The 15,083-nt window shown below is 37.7% G+C and overlaps 1 protein-coding gene and 1 long non-coding RNA gene across 6 annotated transcripts in view; one reads left to right on the forward strand and one right to left on the reverse strand.

The window, feature by feature from the left end:
* PJA2 (praja ring finger ubiquitin ligase 2) overlaps positions 1-15,083 on the forward strand; it is a 124,366-nt gene that overhangs the window by 66,477 nt on the left and 42,806 nt on the right. Inside the window, exons 3-4 of one of the 5 annotated variants that reach the window (XM_065046665.1) lie at positions 7,189-7,308; positions 10,139-10,253. The exons of 2 other annotated variants lie outside the window; for them this stretch is intronic. The gene's annotated coding sequence lies outside the window, so the exon portion shown is untranslated. Of the gene's footprint in view, positions 1-7,188; positions 7,309-10,138; positions 10,254-15,083 lie in introns of those variants that run through there. 2 more of the 5 variants (XM_065046658.1, XR_010469110.1) reach the window with 2 other exon arrangements.
* On the reverse strand, positions 993-13,760 carry LOC110361505 (uncharacterized). Its single transcript, XR_010469111.1, has 3 exons — positions 12,130-13,760; positions 11,242-11,345; positions 993-10,645 (listed from the first exon to the last, which is right to left on the reverse strand). It is a non-coding gene; the product is annotated as an uncharacterized LOC110361505 (long non-coding RNA).

The raw sequence follows: 15,083 nt of genomic DNA on the forward strand, positions 1-15,083 counted from the left end.
TACATTTCACAAGAATTTTACAGAGTGATTCTGACATTACAGAAGTTTTCAAGCTGATAACATAATACGATATTTATAAGATACCTTTGAAATGTTTTAAAACGTCTGTTTGGAAACATTGATGATTTAATATATTTGATAATGATAGTGCAGTAATTACAAATTATTTTGCTTCCACTGAAGACTATGAGTGAACACAACCTAGAAGGAAAAGCAACTTTACAGCATTCAAAAGGAATAAGGACCTATATCCAACCAGCATTACTTCTCCTTCAAGAAGGAGAATCCTTTAAGACTTGATTCCAGTGCCTTGTGGGCTCTAGAATGGAATTCCCGAAATACTGTACTTTTAAAAACATATTTTCCTAAATGTTTCCAAAGCAGTTTATAGAAGAAATTCTGAAAGTTATCTAAAGCAGTAAAGCCAAGCTGCAGAGTGTTGGGCCCAAAACTACTGCTTTGTGAAAAACATGGTCTGAAAAGCTGATCCTGGGCAGGTTTCATTAAACTAGCCACTGGCTAAAACAGAGAAAATAACCACTTGAATGAATACGTGGCAGAAGAAGGGAAAAAAAAACCTACGTTATTGCATGCATGCAATTGTTTGATGTCATCCATGTATTTAAATAAAACAATAAACGTAAAGCAAAATATGGTTTTGCAGAAATCATTGAGGTCTGGAAAAAATACTGAGAAATACATTAAATCTATGTTTCCAGAGGATGTTCAGGTGCTTTTGTAAAATTAACATTATATATAAACACAAATCAGTGTTTAAGTGCCAGATGGTTAATGAAGGCCAGCCAGGCAACTTCCATAATTCACAGTAATGAGTATGGTAATGAGCCTGCATTATAAACTGAACAACCGAGTGATACATAGTACCTACTTGAAGTAACGAAGCATTTGGAGTGTTTGATGTTACCGAAAGGTGTTAAATTTCCACACACAAAAAAAATAGACAGGGAATATAAGTGATCCATTTTGTTAAGTTTAATGAAAGCATCCTCAAAGTTTTTTACAAGAATTATAAATAAATTTAATCACCAGCAATAGCAAACAACGAGAATTAAAATGAAGTGACAGAAATCTAAACATGAAGTTAGTTCTACTAATGCTTTCAATAATGAACAGCTTTTCCATTCCAGCATTTTCTGTTTTCATTGCCTTCCCAGTGGCAACACAAGCTCCTACTGCTTTTCTGGGTCTTCATTTTAATGAAAGTTTGGTTTGGTACAACTATGATAGCCGGACATCTAGTACTCGTCTGTGATAATGGATTGATATAATGATATCTGCATGTGCAGTTACAAGATTACAAATTACTTGCAGATTAGTCCTACAGTTGAAACAAACCATTCTCACTGTGGCCTCTGTATGGTTACACTTTTAAAAAGAAAGCAAGGTTGAATTCTTTTCTCTGTTATTGACAGGGACCAGACTGGATCACAAAATTTGTTTCAAATACCGAGGAGATGGCTAGGTAAAAGGTGATGCTAAGACACAGTTACAGGTTAAGAAAAGCAAAGTCCTTTTGTTCTACCTGAAAGCTGATGACTTCTGTAGGTAGATCCACTTCTTCCATTCACAGATGTCTCTGGTGGGAAATCTATACTCTCCAGTTGTCAAAATGCTGTTACCCTTCCTTACACACAGGCTTTTGTCTTCAGACCATGCCCGAACAGCTGCTTTTCCTTCAGAGTAACCTTCAAAGTAGCAAAACTGCAATAAAACAAAGGCTTCCTCTTTCTTCCCTCAACTTCATGATTTTAACATCTGTTTTACCAGCACTCACATCTTCATTTTCAAGCTAGTTGTTCATGCTAGGTATGTCTTTTAGAAGAGATAAACCACAAGGTGCTGGCATTTTCATCACTCTACATCATTAAGTTAATAAACAAAGGTTCAGCACGTCTATACTGCTGCCAGTTTCTAACATTTTAAAACCATATATTCATGGAATTTTTTTTTTTTTAAAGAAAAAATAGTTAGTTTTTTTGTTTGTTTGTTTTTTAAAGTCTGGACAAAATCTTCTATTTGGGCCATAGAAATGGGGACTAAAGTGTAAAGTTTTCACTGGATTCAGTAAATCATCTACCACAGATTGAAATTCTTACTTTTTCACTTAAATTCTTGCCATACATCTTCTTGATCTCTTAAAGGTGCTGAAGCTTTTGTAATTAATCAGTTCATCATTTTCATGCCAACAACTTGTAAACTTTCAGGGTCTATTTGGTCACCTCCTTACGCCTTGTACAGGCATCATTCAGCTGGAGCCTGCTGATTTTTCTGGAGTCTGCAGCTTTTTCTGCAATCTGGGCTGGGAAGAAACATACTTGACAGCATTTCACTAAGAGTCAGTTTAGAAATAAAAATGCTGTTGAAAACAGACTAGTGGCATTCTGCTTCTTCCAACAGCCCTGTAATCTGCCTCCTTTTACTATTCTACATTCTCCTCCTTATCCTTATGTCTTGCCAAACAGATGCCGTGACACTGTCAATAAAAAGCAGTTTGAGAGATGCCTATATGAAAATATGAGACTTCTGCAAAGTGGGAGCTCTCAGAAATGAGAGTTCAAGATTCCCTTTGTATTCCTTTCACAGAAGGGTATCAGGGTGAAAAGATTTTGCTTTCACAGCCATATGCCTAAGATTAGATGCCTAGACAAAACCCCATTTGTTTAAAGAAGTGTCAAAGCAAAAACAGTAGAATGATGAACTTTGTGCAATGTATTTGCTTTAAGCATATTCTTCTTCCATTTCCTTCTTCCCTTTCATTACTATTATTGGGCACTTCAGAAGTCAATTTATTTGTCTACCTCATTAGTCCTTTTCTTGTATTTCATATCATATTTCAGGCATTTCTGTACATTATTGTATGCTGTTTGTATTTGCTTATTCTGCACAGCTTGATTTCCATTACCCAGTTTGTCTTTCTTTTGTTTCAAGCCATGCGGTTTCCCTGGATTCCTTTCTGGATATTCATTGCTTTGTTCTTTCTCAGCATTTCTACATGAGTCATTCATTTGGCTTTTAATTCTGTTGTTCAGGCGTGGTATATATCTTAGATGTTTTATATCACAAAATGTTCATAATTCTACTTTAAAATTGATGACTGTCATTATGATATTAATTTATTTACCTTTAATCTAGATGTACCAAGAACATTTTGAATATTAGTAATACAAATTCAACCATGATTTGATGGGAAGAGGATATTATTGTGTCAGTGTTACTAACAGACTTTGAAAATGCTTTTTCAATATGTTCCATACACAAACAATGTAAATAGGATAAATCAAATTTGATGACTGTAAGATTTCTATGCAACAAAAATACTAATCTTCTGTGGGAGGAATAATGACTGGTTACTAGTAAGACACAAACCTCTGGGACAAAGCTGAGAGACATTTTAAAATCCTAGAAGTAACAATCTGCAAGATTTCAATAGCTGCTAAGAAAATAGTCAAATAATAGGAATAACGCATTACTGCCTAAAATAGTCTGGAAGTAACTTCAGACAGAAAACTTTATCCTGAATACTGGAAGGTTGGCTTTGCTCTCTTCCTTTATTGTACATGTCATTCTAACTTTCTTTCTCTTTGCCTTTTTTTCACTCATCCTTTTCTTCCCCTCCTCTTTCCTTTTTTTCCTCAACATTTCTCTTTCTCTCATTTCACTTATCTGTATTGTTTTCAGACTCTCAGTACTCCACACATCTTTTATCTCATTCTGGTTTTACCACAAAGGGAAACCAAAATTAATACACTCTACAAGCAGGAACATCTAAGACATCATTTTGAATCAATAGTTTCAGAAAAGGATCACTCAAATTCATAATATTATGAACTATGTTCAGCATAAATTTTCTTCTGAGTTTTTTGGGGGGCTTTTTGTTGTTGTGTTGGTTTTTTGTTTTTTGTTGTTGTTGTTGTTTGTTTTTTGTTTTTTGTTTTTTGTTTTTTGTTTTTTTTTTTTAATTGCCAGAATATACCTGTGTTGTCTTCTGGTATACATATATTTTTTCATTTAAATGTAAAAATAATATTTTGCCTTATAATTCTAATATACTTAGAGGGCTATATATAACTACAACAACTACTACTAAAGCCTTTGTCTACTAAGTTTTATATATGTAGAATATGATACTTTATAAAATATTACATATAAAATTTTAAAGAAGTACAATTTACCTCATGGAATACAATATTAATAGTGCTGCTACTGTTGTTAATATGTGTAATGGTCTTGCAGATCCTGGTAATACCAAGATCTATCTAGTTACAGAGCAAAGAAACTGCCTTTGTTTTGAAGAATTTGTAATATATTCATTTCATTCAGGTATACATAGTCCACTATAAAGTTACACAGTTTATATACTCAAGATGATTTATGAATAAAAAATGTTCATACCAAACAACACCAGAAATATAATTTTAAAAAATAAATCCAATGGGATTTTTGTCTCTCAATGGGATTTAGGGTCTCTTGAAATTCAAGATTTGTGATTATAAAATCATATTTTATTAAATGACTCACAGTTATGAATTTAAAATGACTTGTCATTATTTCTTTTCAGTGTTATTTGTATAATCAGGTTGCTTCATTTGAGGGAAGTCTGGGACTAACTATTTCTTCTTTAACGCCTTCCTGAATACTCTGACACACTCTGAAAACATATGATGTTTCTATACCTTCCATGGATTTTTGCTCAGACCTGTGTTTATGAGAATGGCATAGGAGATCAGTACAACGGTCTCATAAAGACACTGTTATTTTTTGAAGAGCATTAATTACAGTATATATCATTTAAAACATGTAAAATTAATTGTGAAGGATACAGGAAAATGAAAAATGGATTCAGAATACAGAGACCTTCTTATGTGTGATTTGTGAAAGAGGAAAGCAGGGGAAAAAAAAATTGTTTTCTGTCTTATAATGATTAGATAAAAAGCAAGAATAATTACCAGCTCAGTGGGTAGGCTGGTACAAAGGAAGAAACACTTAGCAAGCAGTTGTTTTTCCCGCTTCAGCAGAATGCGTACATAAACACACACACACACCCCCCTTGGTGAGTTTTGCTATCCTGTAAAATCTAATGAATTATCCTAATGGCATATTTTGATACATATTGTTCCATATGATTGGTTGATGTAATTTCAGGTTTTATATTGTCTAAGACTTAACTAATGGCTGAAATTCAAATTAAGTATAAAAAGGTAGGTATGGAAATGATGAGTGTGTTTTCCCAAGTCTTTCCAGATTAAGCTTGTTACCAGCATGAAATACAATGATGACTCCATTAATAATTCTTAATAATCTTGAGTATAAAACCCAGACTAATATGGGTAAAACCTAGTGACATAAAGCTTCTGTTTCCTCACTTGGTATTCTAGTTTGTTCACGTAAGAGATTACTTATTTTATCAACTATTTATTCAAGTAAATTTCAGAGTAGACCTACGAGTTTTCTAAATCTAGTACAGTGTAAACACATTAATATTAAGTAGTAGACTATTTTATCTGAAATTGCTTGAGGTACCTTACATTCTTTGTCAAAATGCCCTGAAGGGTTTCATAGCTATTGCTCACAGGAAGAGGACCTTACGAAAACCAGGTTACAGAAATGCAGACTTGGTATCCAAGACACGAATGACCAGACCAACACAGACCAACATAAAAGACCAAATATGAAATTGGGCTTGTCAAGTCAGATAGTTCACTGTGTACGGTTTAATTCATTAATGTATGTCTGTTGGGAGTCAAATTCCTTAATAAGTGTTGCACAGACTTCTAAGTCTGAATCCATCCAAATACTAAGTTTTCTGTCTCCCATATCAGCCAAGTCTGAAGTTTCAACTTATATGTATAATTCTTGTTTATGTATAGCGTATCATTAGTTTTAAGATGAGGACAGGACATTTACAGAAATTAACAATGGAAATACATCAGCAAGTACTAAAGAGGAAGAAGCAGAAAATTTTAAAAGTATCCATCTTCTAGTCACTTCCTCCCAGCAAGAGGCATAGGGGCCGTAAATTCAAGGGTTAGTATCAGGAGAAAAGAAACACTTCTGAAATTCATGGTCCACATCACCTGGGTACCAAAGCATTCTTAGAACGTTTGCTCCCCATTTTCTGTTCCCTGTCACTTAAACCATGCTTTATTCTCTTTAGAATCTTGGGTGCAATATAAACCAAAGACTGTACCTGTACATACTCTTTATTCTTTTTTTTTTCATTTTCAGCTCTATAAAATCTTTCACATCCTGTAATGATTTGAAGAACAAAACTATTTGCTCACTAAACTGTATGGTGTAACACACAGTTAATAGACTGTCCATGCTCCATGCTTCTTTCAATGAAAGATCAAATCATGTACCTAATGCCTTTTTCACTGGCACTAATTTTAAAACCATCATGGGAATACTATATGACATTTTACTGCTATTTGAGTTTGTTATTCTCAGTGATGCATATCCCATCTTGCATTTAAACAGATCTTAAAGGTTAAAAACACTCAGACTCAGTATTTATTATAGCAAAACACCCATTAGCTGAATTCTTTCAAGGTATTAATTTGTGTAAAAATAGAGGGTCTGTATGGTAGGGAAAACAGATGGGTGCAAAGCATAAGACAGTAATCCTCAAGCAGATGAGGAAGGTAAAAGATTTTCCCAAACTAAAAAGTATAACCTGTCTTCTCTTGATTCACCTAATCTATGGAAATTTGCAATGTGTTCAGCAACCAGTAAATGTGGTCACAATAAAGATGGATGTTCCATGTAAGGGCATGGCAATGCTTATCCAGATGCTGCAAAGCTGTCTTAATTTGTGGCTCCTTTAGACCAAGAACAAAGCGGATTGCCTGCAACCATAGCTACTAGTTCAAATGGCAAACTTCTCTCTTAAATGTACTATGGAGGCAGCAGCAGCTGACAGACAATCAAAGTACAGAGGATAAGTGGATAATGGAAATTCCAGGAGAGATCCCTTGCAACAATTGAGGAAAGCCAAAGGTGAAAAGAAATGCTACAGTCACTTGGGTGTGAATGTGAGTATTGCTGTCAGATTCTGCTGTCAGCAGTGCAAATTCAGTAATGTTTCTGTTGTCTTCCTGTTCCCCTGCCAAAAACAGACTTTTCTTTATTTTTTTCCTCTTTTTTTTTCCTTTATTACTCAAAATGTAGACTACAGGAAACAACATCAAGTGAACATCTGACCACTCAGCAAAAATGAGAAATGCATCCAGGAATTCTCTGTTAACTGCCTCACATTGAAATGTACAGGAATTCTGCTGTGTTATCCAGGTAAAGCAGAAAGCTGTAAGTCTCCTTTACATATGGAGATCCTCCATGAACAGACCTTAACAAGTCAGCACCAGTGCCTAGCGTGATTACTGGGCCAGGTGGCGAAACACATAATTTTGTGTACCTTTATCTTTCGTCCTGTTTTGTACTGCTTTTGGATGGGATAATACTAATGGAGGGATCTGACCCTCCCATTGCTTTGGAAGGTCAGTTCTGTTTCTACAAATCACCTTCGAGGGTGCAATTGAAGATTTATTTACTTCTTATATAAGCGAAGCCAGATGACAAGAGCAAAATTCTAGAGAGAAGTCCCGCTGTGAAGCATAGGGGTAGGAGAGAACAGTTCAACTAGAGAGCATAATTTTTTTAAATGTCACACTGACAGCTGGGGTGCTGAATAAGCTTGTTTGGGATATGAGCTGCCATTTGCATGTCTATGTGCTTATGTGTAATTTACATAGTGTTTTTGAGATACATTACAATTTGCATCACTTTTTCTAAAGTGCTTGCAATATACTAGATGGAATAATTATGTTTCTTTTCTGAAGGATTATTTTAAACCAGTACAGTACTTTATTTATAATTACAGAGAAAAGTAAGAAGTAAGGCATAAAGTAACTATATGAAACACTGTTTTGTCAGAGTTCTAACATAGCATTTGACCTCGGTGAACAATTCCTGTTCATCTTCGCTATGGACTAAAAAACTATTTTCCATATCTCAGGTTGCATTATAACAAAGTCATATATCCTTTATATGTGTTAAAATTTGCAATGTCTCTTTTTTATTGGAGTTGCAATGCTCTGACATTAGCATCAGTTACTTCAAAAGAAAATAAAAGTACTCCCGTAGCAAATGGCTTAAGGAGAAAAAATGTAGTTGAAGATAAATCTCCTTTAACTTAAGAGAATACGTTAGTGTACCACTTTAAGCAGTTAAGGGAAAGTTAACCATATGAAGCTTGGCTTTAGCTGCCTGGTTTCAGATATCCAAGCTGGCTCATACAAAGCTAGTCAGGGCACGTCTGTAACATATTACAGCAAAAGTATACCTTAGCTTTGCTCCAAAGTCCATATAGACTTTTGAAAATAGCAAGGTTATAAAGTCAGTTTGTTTACTGACATAAAAAAATAAACTTTTTTCCATTTCAACACATTCAATTTGGCTACCTATCACAAACAGTTGAAAAATATATTTCACAAGCTATCTGCAAGCTGAGTAGTCTGACTAGATGGTGTAACAAAAGAAATAACATTTGAGAGACAAACAATTCGCTCTCCAGGTTTAATTCCTATAGATTTTTGAAGTAAGCTGATGACAGACTGGTGTGATAGGCACATACAAATAAAAACAAAGAATTCTCCCACCTTGGGGCACCAATTGATCTTCCTGTAACTCAGTGTGGAAGTAGTCTAAAAGTCTAAATTTCAAGTGTTATTATTAACCTTTCCTCCGTATCTTCTGGAAGTCTAAATAGCACATGCTCACTTATGCAGACCTCTTTCTGTCATATAGCTAAAATTATAACAGTACTCCATGGGTTTTACAGATACTTTTTGGCTACATATTTTTAGATTTGCATAATCTTCACAAAAACCACAGGGAAATAATCCTTTTGAAACTATTTTGGAAGGCCAACCTGGGAAAAAGAGTGGAGTTACTTAAAATTGCTCTAAAAATTTTTCAGAAAGCTAACAATCTTGTAAATTATCATATTACCCAGCTCTTTTCCTTGATTAAACTAAACCTTTCCCAAATAAATTTTAATTTATTAGAAACATGATCTATGAATCTTTATATAATTGATATTTACAGTAGATTAGGGACAAGGTAGAGTCTGCATTTATTTTAGATTTAAAAAACTTATGTCATGTTTCTGGGAAACATACCTGCTTTGCACATGCTCCTTCAAATTTTATAATAATTACCTGCAGTGAAATCAGTGAAGACAGTACTGAGTCACAAGGACATCATTATTCATGGATAAGAACATGGACAACAAGATACTCCTTTCCAGAAGCAACTTGTAGACAATGGTTTTTTTTTTTCAGTTCTCTCTTTCGTGTCTACTTATAATGTAGGCACAACTTAAGAAACCAAATATGAATTCCTGAAACAAGTCCCAGTAAAACCCCTCACAATATTAAGATACGATGTTAATTTTTCAGAAATCACGTCAACAGCAACAGCTGTAAAAAACTAGCATTTGTCATGTTTTTCTGAAGCCGAGAATACGGATAGCCTATTAGCTTGAGCGTCATGCCACTATTCCTGAGTACAGCAGTATTATTCAGAGGGAATTAGCTGTAACTATGCCAGTAGGAGGGTATTTGCATGATGAAGGGAGTACAGATGTAAGAAAAGACTTTTTAATGCTTTGGGAACTGAGAATTTCTTAGAACAAATCTGTAGGAAAACACGTGCAAGAACTGCTACTGCTGTGCTTTCTTTCAAAGGCAGAACTGAATCTAAGATTAGGATACCATGTAGCACACCATAAAAATATAAGAAAAGCATGATTTACTGTGCTATTTTATTTAAACAGTATTCTTGTACAGTGGTTTTCCATTTTCCAGGAAGGCTGTTCTGTTTATTTTTTTTTTTCTCACTAAAATGCTCAGAAAATGACTTACCCTTGAAGGATGTCTGTGGAAAAATTTGCTATGTTCTCATGAGCAGACACAGACCTAGTTGGGATATTTGGTTAAGAGAATAACTGGAGGCTAAACACCCATGGGGAAACTAGGAACAAATTGTTAAGCTCTTAGGAGAGCACACTGCAGCTTTCTTGACTTTTTGTAACTTCTGTCCATTTGTCATTTACTGATAGCAGTAATCCGTGGAGTGTAAAGTATAACCTTTGGAATGGTGTCAGTGCTGGGCACCACGTCTGTTACCTGACCCCTGCTCCCAGTACCAAGACCAACATTTGGAAGATGTGGATGGTATGGAAGAGCTTTGGTAACTATGAAATAAAACAGAGTACAGTGCAAGTTATCTGTCAGCCATTTTGGTAAACCATTCCTCAGCTCTAGCTGCTTGCAATTAACTTCCTTTGACTCTCTTTCTGCCTATCATCTGTAAGGAGAAAACACTACACACTGAATATAGTAATGAAAGCTAGTACAAGGTATATATTTCAGAAACCATATAAAAATATAATTTAGTGAATTAATAATTCTATCAGACAGAACTGAGGGAGAAAGAGCAATTAGTGGCACTGACATGGGAAAAGGAGATATGGCATACAATACAGCTTGAATGAAGATGGGAAGTTACCAAGATCCAGATGGCAGGAAACACAGAGAAGAAAATGCTGACGTTAACAGCTTGCAGTCTGCAAAGGAAAAAAGAAAGGAAGCAGGTTAAAAAAGAATAAACAGAACTGATGGCAGACATAAAAGTTAGGGGTGGTTTTGAACTGGATTCTGAAAGGTCTGAGGAGTCATTTCAAGGTGATCTGTTTCTATTCTTAGTCCGAGCAGTAAGATTGGCCAGACAGGCCAGTAAGACAGGCCAGAAGATTTCAACACTGTTGGACAGTACACTCAACAGAAATATGGGCTGACGGTGGTAAAAGAAGCATAGTTTGGGATTCAGGACTCCATTGCTCTGAGGGAAGTCAAAGACAAATAAGCAGGCAGCAGTCTTCTCAGAGTTCTCCTTAGTATTGTAATACAGCATCTTTAGCATCTTTTCGTGTTATTTCCAAATGAGGTCAGCACAGCAGCCAGCAGGAAACACCAAATAACTTTTGCCAGCTACACACAGTACCCACTAACTGCAGATGTAGCCTCTACCTGCGAGAATTACTATTAATCAGATGCCAGTATTATTTAACAGCCTCTGGGTTTAACAACCTATCTCTAGTTTAAAAATATATTTTGAGCATTGAAACAGAATGGCAGCGTTAAATTTTTTCTGAAGTAATACCTAATGTTAGTGTCTAAGCTCCTATTTCACACAGTAGTGTCCACACTTCTGAATACAGATATTTCCACCATGTGTTTGCATTGTGCTAAGTCAAATTCAGAAGTCTGTAAGACAGAAAGGCAGAAACAGCATAAGCACTTACAGAAGAGTTAAAGTTCTACTGACACACAAATGATTTCTAGCTCGCTTTCACTTTTTAGAAGACTGAAGTTGTGCTGTTGCTTTAATGACATTTACTCAGCTGAAGAATACCATACAAACTTTGCTCTGCATTAAAAAAACTACCACACAAAAATATTTTTTAAATTAACTGCTCACCAGTCTTTCTAAAAGAGACTTTCTCCCTACTTGAATACATCGGGTATTTATTTCCAGCTTCCCAGTTTACAGAATTCTCAGCATATTAACTTCTTGGCCTGTCAGCCATATGTCTGTTGACCTTATGGACTATTGCCTTTACGGGTGTTAACCATGTGTCCAGATCCCACAGCAGCTGTAGTGGTGGATTACAGCAAAAGCCTCAGAGATAAGGAGTGACATCATGCACTATTGTTACTGTCTTTGCTAGCTCAGCAGTATACATATCCATGCAGCCAAACATTTCATGGACCTCCTTTCCATGTTGCAGTTTTTGCACACATGACCCCTACGATAGCCAGATAATTATCCAAACAGTTCAACAGCAGTTCTAATTCTGATTGTGCTAGCTTGACTGAAATAAAATTAATTTTCTTCATGCAGTTAGAAACTTCTCTTTTTCACAGCTAGCACAGTCATTTGGATTTAGTTTGGGAATACTAAGATAGCATCCTGGGACAGAATTAATGTTTTTCTTCAAGTAACTTCCCAGTGTTTTTGAGTTGGAATGAAGAGAGTGTAAGAACTTACTGATATCTTAGCCTTTGTCTGGGAGCCAAGGTCTTTCTGGTCCTTCTATATGTAGGTGTGAAGCAGCTAGAAAGGGGGACACAGAGGTGACAGACCTGGACTGACATCCAGGCTGATCAGTGTGAATATTCCATGCCATTAGCATCATGTTTTGTATTTAACAAGAGGCAGGTTTTCCAGCTCGGTAGACCCGTTCTGGTAATACTCTGTTCCAGCTGAGTCCCTTTCTGGAGTTCCTTTAGTTAAGCCTTTCACTGTTCTGCTGTTTCGCAGTGGCCTCCAGGCCTTTCCACACTTTTGGTCTTTTTTTCTCTTTCTCCCCAGGATCAGCTGTTCAGGACCTGGGTCCTCTCTTCCCAGGAATGGCTGCTCGGTGCAGAGAGAGTTCATGAAGAATTGCATAGAGCATCTTTTATTTTATATTCTATTTTCCATTTTATATATAGTAGTAGTAGTATATTAGTATTATTACTTTGTTAAACTGTTTTTATATCAACCCATGAGTTCCTTCAATTTTCTGCCCTGTTTTGGGGTCGGTGAAGGGGAGTAAGTGGCTACTGTGATTTTGATTGCTAGCTGGAGTTAAACTGTGACACTGATATTCATATAAACTGCTTGTGTTAGATATTTCTGTGGTACACTAACAGCTGTAATCTGTATGTGTAATCCTCTTTATGCTGTGACGTGGTACATGATACAGTATTACTATCCTCTCTGGACAAAAAAAAAAAAAAAAAGGCAGCTAAATCACTGTAGTGTCATGAAACTGCAGCATATTAAAATATTTGTATCATGATGCTTTGGATACTTTTCACATTCTGAAAAATATGGATTAAATTATATTTCCCAAATCCTACCCCTGAAGAAATTGAACTGGTAAATATCAAAAATAAACACCATACCACAGTACCAGGTTCACAGAAATGCACGTAACTGCACCGCTGCCAGAGCCTCCCCACACCTTCGCTGCTTTTCTACTTCTGTACAGTGTCCCTGGTCATGATGTCCTTCAAAGTTGAAGTCTAGAACAGAATTTCCTTCATTAATAGCTTATTTTTCCTGGCATCGCATCAGAAGCAGTACTTGTAAAAATACACCAGGGACTGTATGATAGCAAGGAAAAGTTTCACTCCTGCAAGAACAAACTGATACAAATTAATGGCTCCTTATAAAAGAAAGTGATTAGTTATTTAAAAATCTGGTTTATAAATACTCCAGTACTGCAGAGCTCCTGAATCAACTCCCCTTTTTCTCTTTCCTACTAACAAGAGTTCTGCATCTTTTAGAAAACCTTCCGTAGTAAGCGCTGCTGGTACCAGACGCGGTGCCCCGACAGGCTAAAGATGCTCCCGCCCGCTCCGCAGGCCCCGCCGGTCACAGGGCAGCCGCGCCCGTTCCTGCCCCTTGCTCCGCGCTCCCAACATGGCGCCCGAGCCCGGGGGCGCCGCCGGGGTTTCCGGCGAGGCGAGCTCGCCGTGGGTTGTTGCCGTCGCGCCTGCCGGAGTGAGGATGAGTTTCGCCCGCTCTCTGACTGCGGGAGGCCGAGGCAGCCCCTCCAGGGCCGCCCGCTCGCCCACGGCCGTTGCCGCCCCGCGTGGGGCCGCACAGCAGCGGCGCGGCGCCACCTGCCGGCCGACGGCGGCAGCGGGCGCGGGACCACCGCGGGGAGCCAAAGGTCGTTAACTGCAAATATAAAGCTGCTGCCCACGTTCCCATCCATGGGTGGCTTTTTATTTCCTCGCTGAGCGCCCCTCGCGATGCGACGCACGTCCATACCGCAGCCCGGGCCTTCCATGCCCGAGGTTGGCCACATCACCTGCCAGTGCAAAGGCCGCCCGTCCCCGCCGGGCGCTCTGCAGCTCTCTGGGGCCAGGGTTTCGGGAGTAACCAACAGGATGAAGCTCAGAGGGGAAAAAATATCCTTGAAAAGAACTGCAGGGTAAGGTGGAGGCACCAAAGCTGGTGGTAAATTCACCTGCTCAGGTGCTTGCTGCCAGCACAGCACCTGGGAACCCATCGGGGGCTGCCTCACCTCCTGCAGCTCGGCGCACTGGCCAGCCTTCTGAGGCTGCACCCAGGCAATGCTGGCCAGATGTGGTTGATTTCTTCTGGAGCTGGAGATGTTGACCATTTTACACTGGCTGCAGCTGCTTCCCCTGAGAACTGATTTTAGGGGCAACCAGCAGGTGTTTCCCCCACATCCCTGCAGCTCAAGTCCTAAGACCTTGATCTACTGCTGAGCATCTTCATCTATGACCAAAACCTCATGGTTTTGTCTCATTTAATAGCTGGATGCTTTGGAGCATCATTATAGCCTGTAGGCTGTACTAGATACTTAAAGTTATCTTTTACTAGTAGCTTTTCTTCTTGTAAATGGCAGGGCTAAAATGCATATGGAGGCTCTGCTGGAAACCTTGACAAAGCTGGCTAACAGGCCCATTAGACAGCAGTGCAATTCATCCCTGGATCCTCTACAGATCTACACTATAAGGAAGCGGTGGGAGAGCCTTTTGGCATAACATTTGGCTACTGTTCAAACTGAAGTCTGCAGGAGGCTAGCTGACCATTTGTGACAAGTTGTATGAATACATTGCATACTGAATTATTTGAAAAATATCCTTCACTTTCTAAAACTTCATATTGAACATATATGACCAGCCATCAGCTGATGTTCTTCTCTTGTACTGTGAGAATTCTCTTCCCTTGGTTCAGTACCTTCAGGCTGCAAGCTCTTCAGGGCTAGGACAAACAGTTATGTTTTGTCTGAAACCACAGAAAACATAAAACAGACAATAATAGATAAGAAGTATTCACTTTGTGCTTTGTTGTCTGCAAATTCACACATACTAATGAAGTACTCCAGCTTTGTATACATTTCCAGATCAGAGATGCCTGAAAATTATCTCTGTTTTTAAAATAACAGTTTTTCGGAATGAATAGCTCCACAGAAACGT

The sequence above is a fragment of the Columba livia genome, chromosome Z (assembly GCF_036013475.1).
Source record: "Columba livia isolate bColLiv1 breed racing homer chromosome Z, bColLiv1.pat.W.v2, whole genome shotgun sequence".
Taxonomy (NCBI): domain Eukaryota; kingdom Metazoa; phylum Chordata; class Aves; order Columbiformes; family Columbidae; genus Columba; species Columba livia.